The following is a 24,381-nucleotide window of genomic DNA, read 5'->3' on the forward strand; positions in this document are numbered from 1 at the left end:
ACTGCCCACACACTGCCCTCACACTGCCCGCACACTGCCCAAACACTGTCATCAAACTGCCCACAAACTGCCCACACACTGCCCACACACTGCCCTCAAACTGCCCACACACTGCCCACACACTGCCCACACACTGCAAACACACTGCCCTCACACTGCCCACACACTGCCCTCACACTACCCTCACACTGCCCTCACACTGCCCACACACTGCCCTCACACTGCCCTCACAATGCACTCACACTGCCCACACACTGCCCTCACACTGCCCTCACACTGCCCACACACTGCCCTCACACTGCCCACACACTGCCCTCACACTGCCCTCACACTGCCCACACACTGCCCACACACTGCCCACACACTGCCCACACACTGCCCACACACTGCCCGCACACTGCCCTCACACTGCCCACACACTGCCCTCACTCTGCCCTCACACTGCCCACACACTGCCCACACAATGCCCACACACTGCCCACACACTGCCCTCACACTGCCCACACACTGCCCACACACTGCCCACACACTGCCCACACACTGCCCACACACTGCCCACACTCTGCCCTCACACTGCCCTTACAATGCACTCACACTGCACTCACACTGCCCACACACTGCCCACACACTGCCCTCACACTGCCCTCACACTGCCCACACACTGCCCACACACTGCCCGCACACTGCCCTCACACTGCCCACACACTGCCCACACACTGCCCTCACACTGCCCACACACTGCCCTCACACTGCCCACACACTTCGCTCACACTGCCCTCACACTGCCCACACACTGCCCACACACTGCCCACACACTGCCCTCACACTGCCCACACACTGCCCTCACACTGCCCTCACACTGCCCTCACACTGCATTCACACTGCCCTCACACTGCCCACACACTGCCCTCACACTGCCCACACACTTACCTCACACTGCCCTCACACTGCCCACACACTGCCCACACACTGCCCACACACTGCCCTCACACTGCCCACACACTGCCCTCACACTGCCCTCACACTGCCCTCACACTGCCCTCACACTTCCCTCACAATGCACTCACACTGCCCACACACTGCCCACACACTGCCCGCACACTGCCCTCACACTGCCCACACACTGCCCTCACACTGCCCACACACTGCACTCACACTGCCCACACACTGCCCTCACACTGCCCTCACACTGCCCTCACACTGCCCACACACTGCCCTCACACTGCCCTCACACTGCCCTCACACTTCCCTCACAATGCACTCACACTGCCCACACACTGCTCACACACTGCCCGCACACTGCCCACACAATGCCCGCACACTGCCCACACACTGCCCACACACTGCCCACACACTGCCCTCACACTGCCCACAAACTGCCCGCACACTGCCCACACACTGCCCACACACTGCCCTCACACTGCCCTCACACTGCCCTCACACTGCCCACACACTGCACTCACACTGCCCACACACTTCCCTCACACTGCCCTCACACTGCCCCCACACTGCCCAAACACTGCCCACACACTGCCCTCACACTGCCCACACACTGCCCTCACACTGCCCACACACTGCCCTCACACTTCCCTCACACTGCCCACACACTTCCCTCACACTGCCCTCACACTGCCCACACACTTCCCTCACACTGCCCACACACTTCCCTCACACTGACCACACACTGCCCAAACACTGCCCTCACACTGCCCACACACTTCCCTCACACTGCCCTCACACTGCCCACACACTGCCCAAACACTGCCCACACACTGCCCTCACATTGCCCACACACTTCCCTCACACTGCCCTCACACTGCCCACACACTGCCCACACACTGCCCTCACACTGCCCTCACACTGCCCTCACACTGCCCACACACTGCCCTCACACTGCCCTCACAATGCACTCACACTGCCCACACACTGCCCACAAACTGCCCGCACACTGCCATCACACTGCCCACACACTGCCCTCACACTGCCCACACACTGCACTCACACTGCCCACACACTGCCCTCACACTGCCCTCACACTGCCCTCACACTGCCCACACACTGCCCTCACACTGCCCTCACACTGCCCACAAACTGCCCACACACTGCCATCACACTGCCCACACACTGCCCTCACACTGCCCTCACACTGCCCTCACACTGCCCTCACACTGCCCACACACTGCCCTCACACTGCCCTCACACTGCCCACACACTGCCCACACACTGCCCGCACACTGCCCTCACACTGCCCACACACTGCCCTCACACTGCCCACACACTGCCCACACACTGCGCACACACTGCCCTCACACTGCCCTCACACTGCCCACACACTGCCCACACACTGCCCGCACACTGCCCTCACACTGCCCACACACTGCCCTCACACTGCCCACACACTGCACACACACTGCCCACACACTGCCCTCACACTGCCCTCACACTGCCCACACACTGCCCTCACACTGCCCACACACTGCCCACACACTGCCCACACACTGCCCTCACACTGCCCAGACACTGCCCTCACACTGCCCTCACACTGCCCTCACACTGCACACACACTGCCCTCACACTGCCCACACACTGCCCTCACACTGCCCACACACTGCCCGCACACTGCCCTCACACTGCCCACACACTGTCCGCAAACTGCCCACACACTGCCCACACACTGCCCACACACTGTCCGCAAACTGCCCGCACACTGCCCACACACTGTCCGCAAACTGCCCACACACTGCCCACAAACTGCCCACACACTGCCCACACACTGTCTACAAACTGCCCACACACTGCCCACTCACTGCCCACACAATGCCCACACACTGCACACACTGCCCGCACACTGTCCACACGCTGCCCACACACTGCCCTCACACTGTCCACACAATGCCCACACACTGCCCGCACACTGCCCACACACTGCCCACACACTGCCCAAACACTGTCTGCAAACTGCCCACACACTGCCCACACACTGCCCACACACTGCCCACACACTGCCCACACACTGTCCGCAAACTGCACACACACTGTCCTCACACTGCCCACACACTGCCCACACACTGTCTGCAAACTGACCACACACTGCCCACACACTGCCCACACACTTCACTCACACTGTCCACACACTGCCCACACAATGCCCGCACACTGCCCACACACTGCCCACACACTGCCCACACACTGCCCACACACTGCCCTCACACTGCCCACACACTGCCCGCACACTGCCCACACACTGCCCTCACACTGCCCACACACTGTCCACACACTGCCCACACACTGCCCTGACACTGCCCACACACTGTCCAAACTCTGTCAGCAAACTGCCCAAACACTGCCCACACACTGCCCACACACTGTCCACACACTGCTCACACACTGCCCACACACTGCGCTCACACTGCCCACACACTGCTCACACACTGCCCACACACTGCCCTCACACTGCCCACACACTGCCCACACACTGCCCTCACACTGTCCACACACTGCCCACACAATGCCCGCACACTGCCCACACACTGCCCACACACTGCCCACACACTGCCCTCACACTGCCCACACACTGCCCGCACACTGCCCACACACTGCCCTCACACTGCCCTCACACTGCCCAAACTCTGTCAGCAAACTGCCCAAACACTGCCCACACACTGTCCACACACTGCTCACACACTGCCCACACACTGCCCACACACTGCCCACACACTGCTCACACACTGCCCACACACTGCCCTCACACTGCCCGCACACTGCCCAAACACTGTCATCAAACTGCCCACAAACTGCCCACACACTGCCCACACACTGCCCTCAAACTGCCCACACACTGCCCACACACTGCCCACACACTGCAAACACACTGCCCTCACACTGCCCACACACTGCCCTCACACTACCCTCACACTGCCCTCACACTGCCCACACACTGCCCTCACACTGCCCTCACAATGCACTCACACTGCCCACACACTGCCCTCACACTGCCCTCACACTGCCCACACACTGCCCTCACACTGCCCACACACTGCCCTCACACTGCCCTCACACTGCCCACACACTGCCCACACACTGCCCACACACTGCCCACACACTGCCCACACACTGCCCGCACACTGCCCTCACACTGCCCACACACTGCCCTCACTCTGCCCTCACACTGCCCACACACTGCCCACACAATGCCCACACACTGCCCACACACTGCCCTCACACTGCCCACACACTGCCCACACACTGCCCACACACTGCCCACACACTGCCCACACACTGCCCACACTCTGCCCTCACACTGCCGTTACAATGCACTCACACTGCACTCACACTGCCCACACACTGCCCACACACTGCCCTCACACTGCCCTCACACTGCCCACACACTGCCCACACACTGCCCGCACACTGCCCTCACACTGCCCACACACTGCCCACACACTGCCCTCACACTGCCCACACACTGCCCTCACACTGCCCACACACTTCGCTCACACTGCCCTCACACTGCCCACACACTGCCCACACACTGCCCACACACTGCCCTCACACTGCCCACACACTGCCCTCACACTGCCCTCACACTGCCCTCACACTGCATTCACACTGCCCTCACACTGCCCACAAACTGCCCTCACACTGCCCACACACTTCCCTCACACTGCCCTCACACTGCCCACACACTGCCCACACACTGCCCACACACTGCCCTCACACTGCCCACACACTGCCCTCACACTGCCCTCACACTGCCCTCACACTGCCCTCACACTTCCCTCACAATGCACTCACACTGCCCACACACTGCCCACACACTGCCCGCACACTGCCCTCACACTGCCCACACACTGCCCTCACACTGCCCACACACTGCACTCACACTGCCCACACACTGCCCACACACTGCCCACACACTGCCCTCTCACTGCCCACACACTGCCCACACACTGCCCGCACACTGCCCTCACACTGCCCACACACTGCCCTCACACTGCCCACACACTGCCCACACACTGCCCTCACACTGCCCTCACAGTGCCCACACACTGCCCACACACTGCCCGCACACTGCCCTCACACTGCCCACACACTGCCCTCACACTGCCTACACACTGCCCTCACACTGCCCACACACTGCCCACACACTGCCCACACACACTGCCCTCACACTGCCCTCATACTGCCCTCACAATGCACTCACACTGCCCTCACACTGCCCTCACACTGCCCTCACACTGCCCTCACACTGCCCTCACACTGCCCACACACTGCCCACACACTGCCCACACACACTGCCCTCACACTGCCCTCACACTGCCCTCACACTGCCCACACACTGCCCTCACACTGCCCTCACACTGCCCTCACACTGTCCTCACACTGCTTTCACACTGCCCTCACACTGCCCACACACTGCCCACACACTGCCCTCACACTGCCCACACACTGCCCTCACACTGCCCTCACACTGCCCACACACTGCCCACACACTGCCCTCACACTGCCCACACACTGCCCTCACACTACCCACACACTGCCCACACACTGACCTCACACTGCCCACACACTGCCCTCACACTGCCCTCACACTGCCCTCACAATGCACTCACACTGCCCTCACACTGACCACACAATGTCCACACACTGCCCACACACTGCCCTCACACTGCCCTCACACTGCCCACACACTGCCCACACACTGCCCTCACACTGCCCTCACACTGCCCTCACACTGCCCACACACTGCCCTCACACTGCCCTCACACTGCCCGCACACTGCCCTCACACTGCCCACACACTGCCCTCACACTGCCCACACACTGCCCTCACACTGCCCTCACACTGCTTTCACACTGCCCACACACTGCCCTCACACTGCCCACACACTGCCCTCACACTGCCCTCACACTGCTTTCACACTGCCCTCACACCGCCCGCACACTGCCCACATACTGCCCTCACACTGCCCGCACACTGCCCGCAAACTGCCCACACACTGCCCACACACTGCCCTCACACTGCCCTCACACTGCCCACACACTGCCCTCACACTGCCCTCACAGTGCCCACAGACTGCCCACACACTGCCCTCACACTGCCCTCACACTGCACTCACACTGCCCTCACACTGCCCAAACTCTGTCCGCAAACTGCCCACACACTGCCCACACACTGCCCACACACTGTCCGCAAACTGCCCGCACACTGCCCACACACTGTCCGCAAACTGCCCACACACTGCCCACAAACTGCCCACACACTGCCCACACACTGCCCACACACTGTCCGCAAACTGCCCACACACTGCCCACTCACTGCCCACACACTGCCGACACACTGCCCACATACTGTCCGCAAACTGCCCACACACTGCACACACTGCCCGCACACTGTCCACACACTGCACACACACTGCCCTCACACTGTCCACACAATGCCCACACACTGCCCGCACACTGCCCACACACTGCCCACACACTGCCCAAACACTGTCTGCAAACTGCCCACACACTGCCCACACACTGCCCACACACTGTCCGTAACTGCACACACACTGTCCTCACACTGCCCACACACTGCCCAAACACTGTCTGCAAACTGCCCACACACTGCCCACACACTGCCCACACACTGCCCACACACTGCCCACACACTGTCCGCAAACTGCACACACACTGTCCTAACACTGCCCACACACTGTCTGCAAACTGACCACACACTGCCCACACACTGCCCACACACTTCACTCACACTGTCCACATACTGCCCACACAATGCCCGCACACTGCCCACACACTGCCCACACACAGCCCACACACTGCCCACACACTGCCCTCACACTGCCCACACACTGCCCGCACACTGCCCACACACTGCCCAAACACTGCCCTCACACTGCCCTCACACTGCCCTCACACTGCCCACACACTGCCCTCACACTGCCCACACACTTCCCTCACACTGCCCTCACACTGCCCACACACTGCCCAAACACTGCCCACACACTGCCCTCACACTGCCCTCACACTGCCCTCACACTGCCCACACACTTCCCTCACACTGCCCTCACACTGCCCACACACTTCCCTCACACTGCCCACACACTTCCCTCACACTGACCACACACTGCCCAAACACTGCCCTCACACTGCCCACACACTTCCCTCACACTGCCCTCACACTGCCCACACACTGCCCTCACACTGCCCACACACTTCCCTCACACTGCCCTCACACTGCCCACACACTGCCCACACACTGCCCTCACACTGCCCTCACACTGCCCTCACACTGCCCACACACTGCTCTCACACTGCCCTCACAATGCACTCACACTGCCCACACACTGCCCACACACTGCCCGCACACTGCCATCACACTGCCCACACACTGCCCTCACACTGCCCACACACTGCACTCACACTGCCCACACACTGCCATCACACTGCCCACACACTGCCCTCACACTGCCCTCACACTGCCCTCACACTGCCCTCACACTGCCCACACACTGCCCTCACACTGCCCTCACACTGCCCACACACTGCCCACACACTGCCCGCACACTGCCCTCACACTGCCCACACATTGCCCTCACACTGCCCACACACTGCCCACACACTGCCCTCACACTGCCCTCACACTGCCCACACACTGCCCACACACTGCCCGCACACTGCCCTCACACTGCCCACACACTGCCCTCACACTGCCCACACACTGCACACACACTGCCCACACACTGCCCTCACACTGCCCTCACACTGCCCACACACTGCCCTCACACTGCCCACACACTGCCCACACACTGCCCACACACTGCCCTCACACTGCCCACACACTGCCCTCACACTGCCCTCACACTGCCCTCACACTGCACACACACTGCCCTCACACTGCCCACACACTGCCCTCACACTGCCCTCACACTGCCCACACACTTCCCTCACACTGCCCTCACACTGCCCACACACTTCCCTCACACTGCCCACACACCTCCCTCACACTGACCACACACTGCCCAAACACTGCCCTCACACTGCCCACACACTTCCCTCACACTGCCCTCACACTGCCCACACACTGCCCAAACACTGCCCACACACTGCCCTCACACTGCCCACACACTTCCCTCACACTGCCCTCACACTGCCCACACACTGCCCACACACTGCCCTCACACTGCCATCACACTGCCCTCACACTGCCCACACACTGCCCTCACACTGCCCTCACAATGCACTCACACTGCCCACACACTGCCCACACACTGCCCGCACACTGCCATCACACTGCCCACACACTGCCCTCACACTGCCCACACACTGCACTCACACTGCCCACACACTGCCCTCACACTGCCCTCACACTGCCCACACACTGCCCTCACACTGCCCTCACACTGCCCACACACTGCCCACACACTGCCATCACACTGCCCACACACTGCCCTCACACTGCCCTCACACTGCCCTCACACTGCCCTCACACTGCCCACACACTGCCCTCACACTGCCCTCACACTGCCCACACACTGCCCACACACTGCCCGCACACTGCCCTCACACTGCCCACACACTGCCCTCACACTGCCCACACACTGCCCACACACTGCGCACACACTGCCCTCACACTGCCCTCACACTGCCCACACACTGCCCACACACTGCCCTCACACTGCCCACACACTGCCCTCACACTGCCCACACACTGCACACACACTGCCCACACACTGCCCTCACACTGCCCACACACTGCCCTCACACTGCCCACACACTGCCCACACACTGCCCACACACTGCCCTCACACTGCCCACACACTGCCCTCACACTGCCCTCACACTGCCCTCACACTGCACACACACTGCCCTCACACTGCCCACACACTGCCCTCACACTGCCCACACACTGCCCGCACACTGCCCTCACACTGCCCACACACTGTCCGCAAACTGCCCACACACTGCCCACACACTGCGCACACACTGTCCGCAAACTGCCCGCACACTGCCCACACACTGTCCGCAAACTGCCCACACACTGCCCACAAACTGCCCACACACTGCCCACACACTGCCCACACACTGTCTACAAACTGCCCACACACTGCCCACTCACTGCCCACACAATGCCCACACACTGCACACACTGCCCGCACACTGTCCACACGCTGCCCACACACTGCCCTCACACTGTCCACACAATGCCCACACAATGCCCGCACACTGCCCACACACTGCCCAAGCACTGTCTGCAAACTGCCCACACACTGCCCACACACTGCCCACACACTGCCCACACACTGCCCACACACTGTCCGCAAACTGCACACACACTGTCCTCACACTGCCCACACACTGCCCACACACTGTCTGCAAACTGACCACACACTGCCCACACACTGCCCACACACTTCACTCACACTGTCCACACACTGCCCACACACTGCCCACACACTGCCCACACACTGCCCACACACTGCCCACACACTGCCCGCACACTGCCCACACACTGCCCTCACACTGCCCACACACTGTCCACACACTGCCCACACACTGCCCTGACACTGCCCACACACTGTACAAACTCTGTCAGCAAACTGCCCAAACACTGCCCACACACTGCCCACACACTGTCCACACACTGCTCACACACTGCCCACACACTGCGCTCACACTGCCCACACACTGCTCACACACTGCCCACACACTGCCCTCACACTGCCCACACACTGCCCACACACTGCCCTCACACTGTCCACACACTGCCCACACAATGCCCGCACACTGCCCACACACTGCCCACACACTGCCCACACACTGCCCTCACACTGCCCACACACTGCCCGCACACTGCCCACACACTGCCCTCACACTGCCCTCACACTGCCCAAACTCTGTCAGCAAACTGCCCAAACACTGCCCACACACTGTCCACACACTTCTCACACACTGCCCACACACTGCCCACACACTGCCCACACACTGCTCACACACTGCCCACACACTGCCCTCACACTGCCCGCACACTGCCCAAACACTGTCAGCAAACTGCCCACAAACTGCCCACACACTGCCCACACACTGCCCTCAAACTGCCCACACACTGCCCACACACTGCCCACACACTGCAAACACACTGCCCTCACACTGCCCACACACTGCCCTCACACTACCCTCACACTGCCCTCACACTGCCCACACAGTGCCCTCACACTGCCCTCACAATGCACTCACACTGCCCACACACTGCCCTCACACTGCCCTCACACTGCCCACACACTGCCCTCACACTGCCCACACACTGCCCTCACACTGCCCTCACACTGCCCACACACTGCCCACACACTGCCCACACACTGCCCACACACTGCCCACACACTGCCCGCACACTGCCCTCACACTGCCCACACACTGCCCTCACACTGCCCTCACACTGCCCACACACTGCCCAAACACTGCCCACACACTGCCCACACACTGCCCTCACACTGCCCATACACTGCCCACACACTGCCCACACACTGCCCACACACTGCCCACACTCTGCCCTCACACTGCCCTTACAATGCACTCACACTGCACTCACACTGCACACACACTGCCCACACACTGCCCTCACACTGCCCTCACACTGCCCACACACTGCCCACACACTGCCCGCACACTGCCCTCACACTGCCCACACACTGCCCACACACTGCCCACACACTGCCCTCACACTGCCCACACACTTCGCTCACACTGCCCTCACACTGCCCACACACTGCCCACACACTGCCCACACACTGCCCTCACACTGCCCACACACTGCCCTCACACTGCCCTCACACTGCCCTCACACTGCCCTCACACTGCATTCACACTGCCCTCACACTGCCCACACACTGCCCTCACACTGCCCACACACTTCCCTCACACTGCCCTCACACTGCCCACACACCGCCCACACACTGCCCACACACTGCCCTCACACTGCCCTCACACTGCCCACACACTGCCCTCACACTGCCCTCACACTGCCCTCACACTTCCCTCACAATGCACTCACACTGCCCACACACTGCCCACACACTGCCCGCACACTGCCCTCACACTGCCCACACACTGCCCTCACACTGCCCACACACTGCACTCACACTGCCCACACACTGCCCTCACACTGCCCTCACACTGCCCTCACACTGCCCACACACTGCCCTCACACTGCCCTCACACTGCCCACACACTGCCCACACACTGCCCTCTCACTGCCCACACACTGCCCACACACTGCCCGCACACTGCCTTCACACTGCCCACACACTGCCCTCACACTGCCCACACACTGCCCACACACTGCCCTCACACTGCCCTCACACTGCCCACACACTGCCCACACACTGCCCGCACACTGCCCACACACTGCCCTCACACTGCCCTCACACTGCCCTCACAGTGCCCACAGACTGCCCACACACTGCCCTCACACTGCCCTCACACTGCACTCACACTGCACCCACACTGCCCAAACTCTGTCCGCAAACTGCCCACACACTGCCCACACACTGCCCTCACACTGTCCGCAAACTGCCCGCACACTGCCCACACACTGTCCGCAAACTGCCCACACACTGCCCACAAACTGCCCACACACTGCCCACACACTGCCCACACACTGTCCGCAAACTGCCCACACACTGCCCACTCACTGCCCACACACTGCCGACACACTGCCCACATACTGTCCGCAAACTGCCCACACACTGCACACACTGCCCGCACACTGTCCACACACTGCCCACACACTGCCCTCACACTGTCCACACAATGCCCACACACTGCCCGCACACTGCCCACACACTGCCGACACACTGCCCAAACACTGTCTGCAAACTGCCCACACACTGCCCACACACTGCCCACACACTGTCCGCTAACTGCACACACACTGTCCTCACACTGCCCACACACTGCCCAAACACTGTCTGCAAACTGCCCACACACTGCCCACACACTGCCCACACACTGCCCACACACTGCCCACACACTGTCCGCAAACTGCACACACACTGTCCTCACACTGCCCACACACTGCCCACACACTGTCTGCAAACTGACCACACACTGCCCACACACTGCCCACACACTTCACTCACACTGTCCACACACTGCCCACACAATGCCCGCACACTGCCCACACACTGCCCACACACTGCCCACACACTGCCCACACACTGCCCTCACACTGCCCACACACTGCCCGCACACTGCCCACACACTGCCCACACACTGCCCTCGCACTGCCCTCACACTGCCCTCACACTGCCCACACACTGCCCTCACACTGCCCACACACTTCCCTCACACTGCCCTCACACTGCCCACACACTGCCCAAACACTGCCCACACACTGCCCTCACACTGCCCTCACACTGCCCTCACACTGCCCACACACTTCCCTCACACTGCCCTCACACTGCCCACACACTTCCCTCACACTGCCCACACACTTCCCTCACACTGACCACACACTGCCCAAACACTGCCCTCACACTGCCCACACACTTCCCTCACACTGCCCTCACACTGCCCACACACTGCCCAAACACTGCCCACACACTGCCCTCACACTGCCCACACACTTCCCTCACACTGCCCTCACACTGCCCACACACTGCCCACACACTGCCCTCACACTGCCCTCACACTGCCCTCACACTGCCCACACACTGCCCTCACACTGCCCTCACAATGCACTCACACTGCCCACACACTGCCCACACACTGCCCGCACACTGCCATCACACTGCCCACACACTGCCCTCACACTGCCCACACACTGCACTCACACTGCCCACACACTGCCCTCACACTGCACTCACACTGCCCTCACACTGCCCACACACTGCCCTCACACTGCCCTCACACTGCCCACACACTGCCCACACACTGCCATCACACTGCCCACACACTGCCCTCACACTGCCCTCACACTGCCCTCACACTGCCCTCACACTGCCCACACACTGCCCTCACACTGCCCTCACACTGCCCACACACTGCCCACACACTGCCCGCACACTGCCCTCACACTGCCCACACACTGCCCTCACACTGCCCACACACTGCCCACACACTGCCCACACACTGCCCTCACACTGCCCTCACACTGCCACACACTGCCCACACACTGCCCGCACACTGCCCTCACACTGCCCACACACTGCCCTCGCACTGCCCACACACTGCACACACACTGCCCACACACTGCCATCACACTGCCCTCACACTGCCCACACACTGCCCTCACACTGCCCACACACTGCCCACACACTGCCCACACACTGCCCTCACACTGCCCACACACTGCCCTCACACTGCCCTCACACTGCCCTCACACTGCACACACACTGCCCTCACACTGCCCACACACTGCCCTCACACTGCCCACACACTGCCCGCACACTGCCCTCACACTGCCCACACACTGTCCGCAAACTGCCCACACACTGCCCACACACTGCCCACACACTGTCCGCAAACTGCCCGCACACTGCCCACACACTGTCCGCAAACTGCCCACACACTGCCCACAAACTGCCCACACACTGCCCACACACTGCCCACACACTGTCTACAAACTGCCCACACACTGCCCACTCACTGCCCACACAATGCCCACACACTGCACACACTGCCCGCACACTGTCCACACGCTGCCCACACACTGCCCTCACACTGTCCACACAATGCCCACACACTGCCCGCACACTGCCCACACACTGCCCACACACTGCCCAAACACTGTCTGCAAACTGCCCACACACTGCCCACACACTGCCCACACACTGCCCACACACTGTCCGCAAACTGCACACACACTGTCCTCACACTGCCCACAAACTGCCCACACACTGTCTGCAAACTGACCACACACTGCCCACACACTGCCCACACACTTCACTCACACTGTCCACACACTGCCCACACAATGCCCGCACACTGCCCACACACTGCCCACACACTGCCCACACACTGCCCTCACACTGCCCACACACTGCCCGCACACTGCCCACACACTGCCCTCACACTGCCCTCACACTGCCCAAACTCTGTCAGCAAACTGCCCAAACACTGCCCACACACTGTCCACACACTGCTCACACACTGCCCACACACTGCCCACACACTGCCCACACACTGCTCACACACTGCCCACACACTGCCCTCACACTGCCCGCACACTGCCCAAACACTGTCAGCAAACTGCCCACAAACTGCCCACACACTGCCCACACACTGCCCTCAAACTGCCCACACACTGCCCACACACTGCCCACACACTGCAAACACACTGCCCTCACACTGCCCACACACTGCCCTCACACTACCCTCACACTGCCCTCACACTGCCCACACACTGCCCTCACACTGCCCTCACAATGCACTCACACTGCCCACACACTGCCCTCACACTGCCCTCACACTGCCCACACACTGCCCTCACACTGCCCACACACTGCCCTCACACTGCCCTCACACTGCCCACACACTGCCCACACACTGCCCACACACTGCCCACACACTGCCCGCACACTGCCCTCACACTGCCCACACACTGCCCTCACACTGCCCTCACACTGCCCACACACTGCCCACACACTGCCCACACACTGCCCACACACTGCCCTCACACTGCCCACACACTGCCCACACACTGCCCACACACTGCCCACACACTGCCCACACACTGCCCACACTCTGCCCTCACACTGCCCTTACAATGCACTCACACTGCACTCACACTGCCCACACACTGCCCACACACTGCCCTCACACTGCCCTCACACTGCCCACTCACTGCCCACACACTGCCCTCACACTGCCCACACACTGCCCACACACTGCCCTCACACTGCCCACACACTTCGCTCACACTGCCCTCACACTGCCCACACATTGCCCACACACTGCCCACACACTGCCCTCACACTGCCCAAACACTGCCCTCACACTGCCCTCACACTGCCCTCACACTGCCCTCACACTGCATTCACAGTGCCCTCACACTGCCCACACACTGCCCTCACACTGCCCACACACTTCCCTCACACTGCCCTCACACTGCCCACACACTGCCCACACACTGCCCTCACACTGCCCTCACACTGCCCACACACTGCCCTCACACTGCCCTCACACTGCCCTCACACTGCCCTCACACTTCCCTCAAAATGCACTCACACTGCCCACACACTGCCCACACACTGCCCGCACACTGCCCTCACACTGCCCACACACTGCCCTCACACTGCCCACACACTGCACTCACACTGCCCACACACTGCCCTCACACTGCCCTCACACTGCCCTCACACTGCCCACACACTGCCCTCACACTGCCCTCACACTGCCCACAGACTGCCCACACACTGCCCTCTCACTGCCCACAAACTGCCCACACACTGCCCGCACACTGCCCTCACACTGCCCACACACTGCCCTCACACTGCCCACACACTGCCCACACACTGCCCTCACACTGCCCTCACACTGCCCACAGACTGCCCACACACTGCCCGCACACTGCCCTCACACTGCCCACACACTGCCCTCACACTGCCCACACACTGCCCTCACACTGCCCACACACTGCCCACACACTGCCCACACACACTGCCCTCACACTGCCCTCACACTGCCCTCACAATGCACTCACACTGCCCTCACACTGCCCTCACACTGCCCTCACACTGCCCACACACTGCCCTCACACTGCCCACACACTGCCCACACACTGCCCACACACACTGCCCTCACACTGCCCTCACACTGCCCTCACACTGCCCACACACTGCCCTCACACTGCCCTCACACTGCCCTCACACTGTCCTCACACTGCTTTCACACTGCCCTCACACTGCCCACACACTGCCCACACACTGCCCTCACACTGCCCACACACTGCCCTCACACTGCCCTCACACTGCCCACACACTGCCCACACACTGCCCTCACACTGCCCACACACTGCCCTCACACTACCCACACACTGCCCACACACTGACCTCACACTGCCCACACACTGCCCTCACACTGCCCTCACACTGCCCTCACAATGCACTCAAACTGCCCTCACACTGACCACACAATGTCCACACACTGCCCACACACTGCCCTCACACTGCCCTCACACTGCCCACACACTGCCCACACACTGCCCTCACACTGCCCTCACACTGCCCTCACACTGCCCACACACTGCCCTCACACTGCCCTCACACTGCCCGCACACTGCCCTCACACTGCCCACACACTGCCCTCACACTGCCCACACACTGCCCTCACACTGCCCTCACACTGCTTTCACACTGCCCTCACACCGCCCGCACACTGCCCACATACTGCCCTCACACTGCCCGCACACTGCCCGCAAACTGCCCACACACTGCCCACACACTGCCCTCACACTGCCCACACACTGCCCTCACACTGCCCTCACAGTGCCCACAGACTGCCCACACACTGCCCTCACACTGCCCTCACACTGCACTCACACTGCCCTCACACTGCCCAAACTCTGTCCGCAAACTGCCCACACACTGCCCACACACTGCCCACACACTGTCCGCAAACTGCCCGCACACTGCCCACACACTGTCCGCAAACTGCCCACACACTGCCCACAAACTGCCCACACACTGCCCACACACTGCCCACACACTGTCCGCAAACTGCCCACACACTGCGCACTCACTGCCCACACACTGCCGACACACTGCCCACATACTGTCCGCAAACTGCCCACACACTGCACACACTGCCCGCACACTGTCCACACACTGCCCACACACTGCCCTCACACTGTCCACACAATGCCCACACACTGCCCGCACACTGCCCACACACTGCCCACACACTGCCCAAACACTGTCTGCAAACTGCCCACACACTGCCCACACACTGCCCACACACTGTCCGCTAACTGCACACACACTGTCCTCACACTGCCCACACACTGTCTGCAAACTGACCACACAATGCCCACACACTGCCCACACACTGCCCACACACTGCCCACACACTGCCCACACACTGCCCTCACACTGCCCACACACTGCCGTCACACTGCCCTCACACTGCCCTCACACTGCCCACACACTGCCCTCACACTGCCCACACACTTCCCTCACACTGCCCTCACACTGCCCACACACTGCCCACACACTGCCCACACACTGCCCTCACACTGCCCACACACTGCCCTCACACTGCCCTCACACTGCCCACACACTTCCCTCACACTGCCCTCACACTGCCCACACACTGCCCACACACTGCCCACACACTGCCCTCACACTGCCCACACACTGCCCTCACACTGACCTCACACTGCTTTCACACTGCCCACACACTGCCCTCACACTGCCCTCACACTGCCCTCACACTGCCCTCACACTGCCCACACACTGCCCTCACACTGCCCTCACACTGCCCACACACTGCCCACACACTGCCCTCACACTGCCCTCACACTGCCCACACACTGCCCACACACTGCCCGCACACTGCCCTCACACTGCCCACACACTGCGCTCACACTGCCCACACACTGCCCACACACTGCCCACACACTGCCCTCACACTGCCCTCACACTGCCCACACACTGTCTGCAAACTGACCACACACTGCCCACACACTGCCCACACACTTCACTCACACTGTCCACACACTGCCCACACAATGCCCGCACACTGCCCACACACTGCCCACACACTGCCCACACACTGCCCACACACTGCCCTCACACTGCCCACACACTGCCCGCACACTGCCCACACACTGCCCACACACTGCCCTCACACTGCCCTCACACTGCCCTCACACTGCCCACACACTGCCCTCACACTGCCCACACACTTCACTCACACTGCCCTCACACTGCCCACACACTGCCCAAACACTGCCCACACACTGCCCTCACACTGCCCTCACACTGCCCTCACACTGCCCACACACTTCCCTCACACTGCCCTCACACTGCCCACACACTTCCCTCACACTGCCCACACACTTCCCTCACACTGACCACACACTGCCCAAACACTGCCCTCACACTGCCCACACACTTCCCTCACACTGCCCTCACACTGCCCACACACTGCCCAAACACTGCCCACACACTGCCCTCACACTGCCCACACACTTCCCTCACACTGCCCTCACACTGCCCACACACTGCCCACACACTGCCCTCACACTGCCCTCACACTGCCCTCACACTGCCCACACACTGCCCTCACACTGCCCTCACAATGCACTCACACTGCCCACACACTGCCCACACACTGCCCGCACACTGCCATCACACTGCCCACACACTGCCCTCACACTGCCCACACACTGCACTCACACTGCCCACACACTGCCCTCACACTGCCCTCACACTGCCCTCACACTGCCCACACACTGCCCTCACACTGCCCTCACACTGCCCACACACTGCCCACACACTGCCATCACACTGCCCACACACTGCCCTCACACTGCCCTCACACTGCCCTCACACTGCCCTCACACTGCCCACACACTGCCCTCACACTGCCCTCACACTGCCCACACACTGCCCGCACACTGCCCTCACACTGCCCACACACTGCCCTCACACTGCCCACACACTGCCCACACACTGCCCACACACTGCCCTCACACTGCCCTCACACTGCCCACACACTGCCCACACACTGCCCGCACACTGCCCTCACACTGCCCACACACTGCCCTCACACTGCCCACACACTGCACACACACTGCCCACACACTGCCCTCACACTGCCCTCACACTGCCCACACACTGCCCTCACACTGCCCACACACTGCCCACACACTGCCCACACACTGCCCTCACACTGCCCACACACTGCCCTCACACTGCCCTCACACTGCCCTCACACTGCACACACACTGCCCTCACACTGCCCACACACTGCCCTCACACTGCCCACACACTGCCCGCACACTGCCCTCACACTGCCCACACACTGTCCGCAAACTGCCCACACACTGCCCACACACTGCCCACACACTGTCCGCAAACTGCCCGCACACTGCCCACACACTGTCCGCAAACTGCCCACACACTGCCCACAAACTGCCCACACACTGCCCACACACTGCCCACACACTGTTTACAAACTGCCCACACACTGCCCACTCACTGCCCACACACTGCCCACACACTGCACACACTGCCCGCACACTGTCCACACGCTGCCCACACACTGCCCTCACACTGTCCACACAATGCCCACACACTGCCCGCACACTGCCCACACACTGCCCACACACTGCCCAAACACTGTCTGCAAACTGCCCACACACTGCCCACACACTGCCCACACACTGCCCACACACTGCCCACACACTGTCCGCAAACTGCACACACACTGTCCTCACACTGCCCACACACTGCCCACACACTGTCTGCAAACTGACCACACACTGCCCACACACTGCCCACACAATGCCCGCACACTGCCCACACACTGCCCACACACTGCCCACACACTGCCCACACACTGCCCTCACACTGCCCACACACTGCCCGCACACTGCCCACACACTGCCCTCACACTGCCCACACACTGTCCACACACTGCCCACACACTGCCATCACACTGTCCACACACTGCCCTCACACTGCCCTCACACTGCCCTCACACTGCCCTCACACTGCCCACACACTGCCATCACACTGCCCACACACTGCCCTCACGCTGCCCACACACTGCACTCACACTGCCCACACACTGCCCTCACACTGCCCTCACACTGCCCTCACACTGCCCACACACTGCCCTCACACTGCCCTCACACTGCCCACACACTGCCCACACAATGCCCGCACACTGCCCACACACTGCCCACACACTGCCCACACACTGCCCACACACTGCCCTCACACTGCCCACACACTGCCCGCACACTGCCCACACACTGCCCTCACACTGCCCACACACTGTCCACACACTGCCCACACACTGCCATCACACTGCCCACACACTGCCCTCACACTGCCCTCACACTGCCCTCACACTGCCCTCACACTGCCCACACACTGCCATCACACTGCCCACACACTGTCCTCACACTGCCCACACACTGCACTCACACTGCCCACACACTGCCCTCACACTGCCCTCACACTGCCCTCACACTGCCCACACACTGCCCTCACACTGCCCTCACACTGCCCACACACTGCCCACACACTGCCATCACACTGCCCACACACTGCCCTCACACTGCCCTCACACTGCACTCACACTGCCCTCACACTGCACTCACACTGCCCTCACACTGCCCAAACTCTGTCCGCAAACTGCCCACACACTGCCCACACACTGCCCACACACTGTCCGCAAACTGCCCGCACACTGCCCACACACTGTCCGCAAACTGCCCACACACTGCCCACAAACTGCCCACACACTGCCCACACACTGCCCACACACTGTCCGCAAACTGCCCACACACTGCGCACTCACTGCCCACACACTGCCGACACACTGCCCACATACTGTCCGCAAACTGCCCACACACTGCACACACTGCCCGCACACTGTCCACACACTGCCCACACACTGCCCTCACACTGTCCACACAATGCCCACACACTGCCCGCACACTGCCCACACACTGCCCACACACTGCCCAAACACTGTCTGCAAACTGCCCACACACTGCCCACACACTGCCCACACACTGCCCTCACACTGCCCACACACTGCCGTCACACTGCATTCACACTGCCCTCACACTGCCCACACACTGCCCTCACACTGCCCATACACTTCCCTCACACTGCCCTCACACTGCCCACACACTGCCCACACACTGCCCACACACTGCCCTCACACTGCCCACACACTGCCCTCACACTGCCCTCACACTGCCCACACACTTCCCTCACACTGCCCTCACACTGCCCACACACTGCCCACACACTGCCCACACACTGCCCTCACACTGCCCACACACTGCCCTCACACTGACCTCACACTGCTTTCACACTGCCCACACACTGCCCTCACACTGCCCTCACACTGCCCTCACACTGCCCTCACACTGCCCACACACTGCCCTCACACTGCCCTCACACTGCCCACACACTGCCCACACACTGCCCTCACACTGCCCTCACACTGCCCACACACTTCCCTCACACTGCCCTCACACTGCCCACACACTGCCCACACACTGCCCACACACTGCCCTCACACTGCCCACACACTGCCCTCACACTGACCTCACACTGCTTTCACACTGCCCACACACTGCCCTCACACTGCCCTCACACTGCCCTCACACTGCCCTCACACTGCCCACACACTGCCCTCACACTGCCCTCACACTGCCCACACACTGCCCACACACTGCCCTCACACTGCCCTCACACTGCCCACACACTGCCCACACACTGCCCGCACACTGCCCTCACACTGCCCACACACTGCCCTCACACTGCCCACACACTGCCCACACACTGCCCTCACACTGCCCTGACACTGCCCACAGACTGCCCACACACTGCCCGCACACTGCCCTCACACTGCCCACACACTGCCCTCACACTGCCCACACACTGCCCTCACACTGCCCACACACTGCCCACACACTGCCCACACACACTGCCCTCACACTGCCCTCACACTGCCCTCACAATGCACTCACACTGCCCTCACACTGCCCTCACACTGCCCTCACACTGCCCACACACTGCCCTCACACTGCCCACACACTGCCCACACACTGCCCACACACACTGCCCTCACACTGCCCTCACACTGCCCTCACACTGCCCACACACTGCCCTCACACTGCCCTCACACTGCCCTCACACTGTCCTCACACTGCTTTCACACTGCCCTCACACTGCCCACACACTGCCCACACACTGCCCTCACACTGCCCACACACTGCCCTCACACTGCCCTCACACTGCCCACACACTGCCCACACACTGCCCTCACACTGCCCACACACTGCCCTCACACTACCCACACACTGCCCACACACTGACCTCACACTGCCCACACACTGCCCTCACACTGCCCTCACACTGCCCTCACAATGCACTCAAACTGCCCTCACACTGACCACACAATGTCCACACACTGCCCACACACTGCCCTCACACTGCCCTCACACTGCCCACACACTGCCCACACACTGCCCTCACGCTGCCCTCACACTGCCCTCACACTGCCCACACACTGCCCTCACACTGCCCTCACACTGCCCGCACACTGCCCTCACACTGCCCACACACTGCCCTCACACTGCCCACACACTGCCCTCACACTGCCCTCACACTGCTTTCACACTGCCCTCACACCGCCCGCACACTGCCCACATACTGCCCTCACACTGCCCGCACACTGCCCGCAAACTGCCCACACACTGCCCACACACTGCCCTCACACTGCCCACACACTGCCCTCACACTGCCCTCACAGTGCCCACAGACTGCCCACACACTGCCCTCACACTGCCCTCACACTGCACTCACACTGCCCTCACACTGCCCAAACTCTGTCCGCAAACTGCCCACACACTGCCCACACACTGCCCACACACTGTCCGCAAACTGCCCGCACACTGCCCACACACTGTCCGCAAACTGCCCACACACTGCCCACAAACTGCCCACACACTGCCCACACACTGCCCACACACTGTCCGCAAACTGCCCACACACTGCGCACTCACTGCCCACACACTGCCGACACACTGCCCACATACTGTCCGCAAACTGCCCACACACTGCACACACTGCCCGCACACTGTCCACACACTGCCCACACACTGCCCTCACACTGTCCACACAATGCCCACACACTGCCCGCACACTGCCCACACACTGCCCACACACTGCCCAAACACTGTCTGCAAACTGCCCACACACTGCCCACACACTGCCGTCACACTGCACTCACACTGCCCTCACACTGCCCACACACTGCCCTCACACTGCCCATACACTTCCCTCACACTGCCCTCACACTGCCCACACACTGCCCACACACTGCCCACACACTGCCCTCACACTGCCCACACACTGCCCTCACACTGCCCTCACACTGCCCACACACTTCCCTCACACTGCCCTCACACTGCCCACACACTGCCCACACACTGCCCACACACTGCCCTCACACTGCCCACACACTGCCCTCACACTGACCTCACACTGCTTTCACACTGCCCACACACTGCCCTCACACTGCCCTCACACTGCCCTCACACTGCCCTCACACTGCCCACACACTGCCCTCACACTGCCCTCACACTGCCCACACACTGCCCACACACTGCCCTCACACTGCCCTCACACTGCCCACACACTTCCCTCACACTGCCCTCACACTGCCCACACACTGCCCACACACTGCCCACACACTGCCCTCACACTGCCCACACACTGCCCTCACACTGACCTCACACTGCTTTCACACTGCCCACACACTGCCCTCACACTGCCCTCACACTGCCCTCACACTGCCCTCACACTGCCCACACACTGCCCTCACACTGCCCTCACACTGCCCACACACTGCCCACACACTGCCCTCACACTGCCCTCACACTGCCCACACACTGCCCACACACTGCCCGCACACTGCCCTCACACTGCCCACACACTGCCCTCACACTGCCCACACACTGCCCACACACTGCCCTCACACTGCCCTGACACTGCCCACAGACTGCCCACACACTGCCCGCACACTGCCCTCACACTGCCCACACACTGCCCTCACACTGCCCACACACTGCCCTCACACTGCCCACACACTGCCCACACACTGCCCACACACACTGCCCTCACACTGCCCTCACACTGCCCTCACAATGCACTCACACTGCCCTCACACTGCCCTCACACTGCCCTCACACTGCCCACACACTGCCCTCACACTGCCCACACACTGCCCACACACTGCCCACACACACTGCCCTCACACTGCCCTCACACTGCCCTCACACTGCCCACACACTGCCCTCACACTGCCCTCACACTGCCCTCACACTGTCCTCACACTGCTTTCACACTGCCCTCACACTGCCCACACACTGCCCACACACTGCCCTCACACTGCCCACACACTGCCCTCACACTGCCCTCACACTGCCCACACACTGCCCACACACTGCCCTCACACTGCCCACACACTGCCCTCACACTACCCACACACTGCCCACACACTGACCTCACACTGCCCACACACTGCCCTCACACTGCCCTCACACTGCCCTCACAATGCACTCAAACTGCCCTCACACTGACCACACAATGTCCACACACTGCCCACACACTGCCCTCACACTGCCCTC

This window comes from Heptranchias perlo, unplaced genomic scaffold (assembly GCF_035084215.1).
Source record: "Heptranchias perlo isolate sHepPer1 unplaced genomic scaffold, sHepPer1.hap1 HAP1_SCAFFOLD_141, whole genome shotgun sequence".
In the NCBI taxonomy this organism is placed as follows: Eukaryota; Metazoa; Chordata; class Chondrichthyes; order Hexanchiformes; family Hexanchidae; genus Heptranchias; species Heptranchias perlo.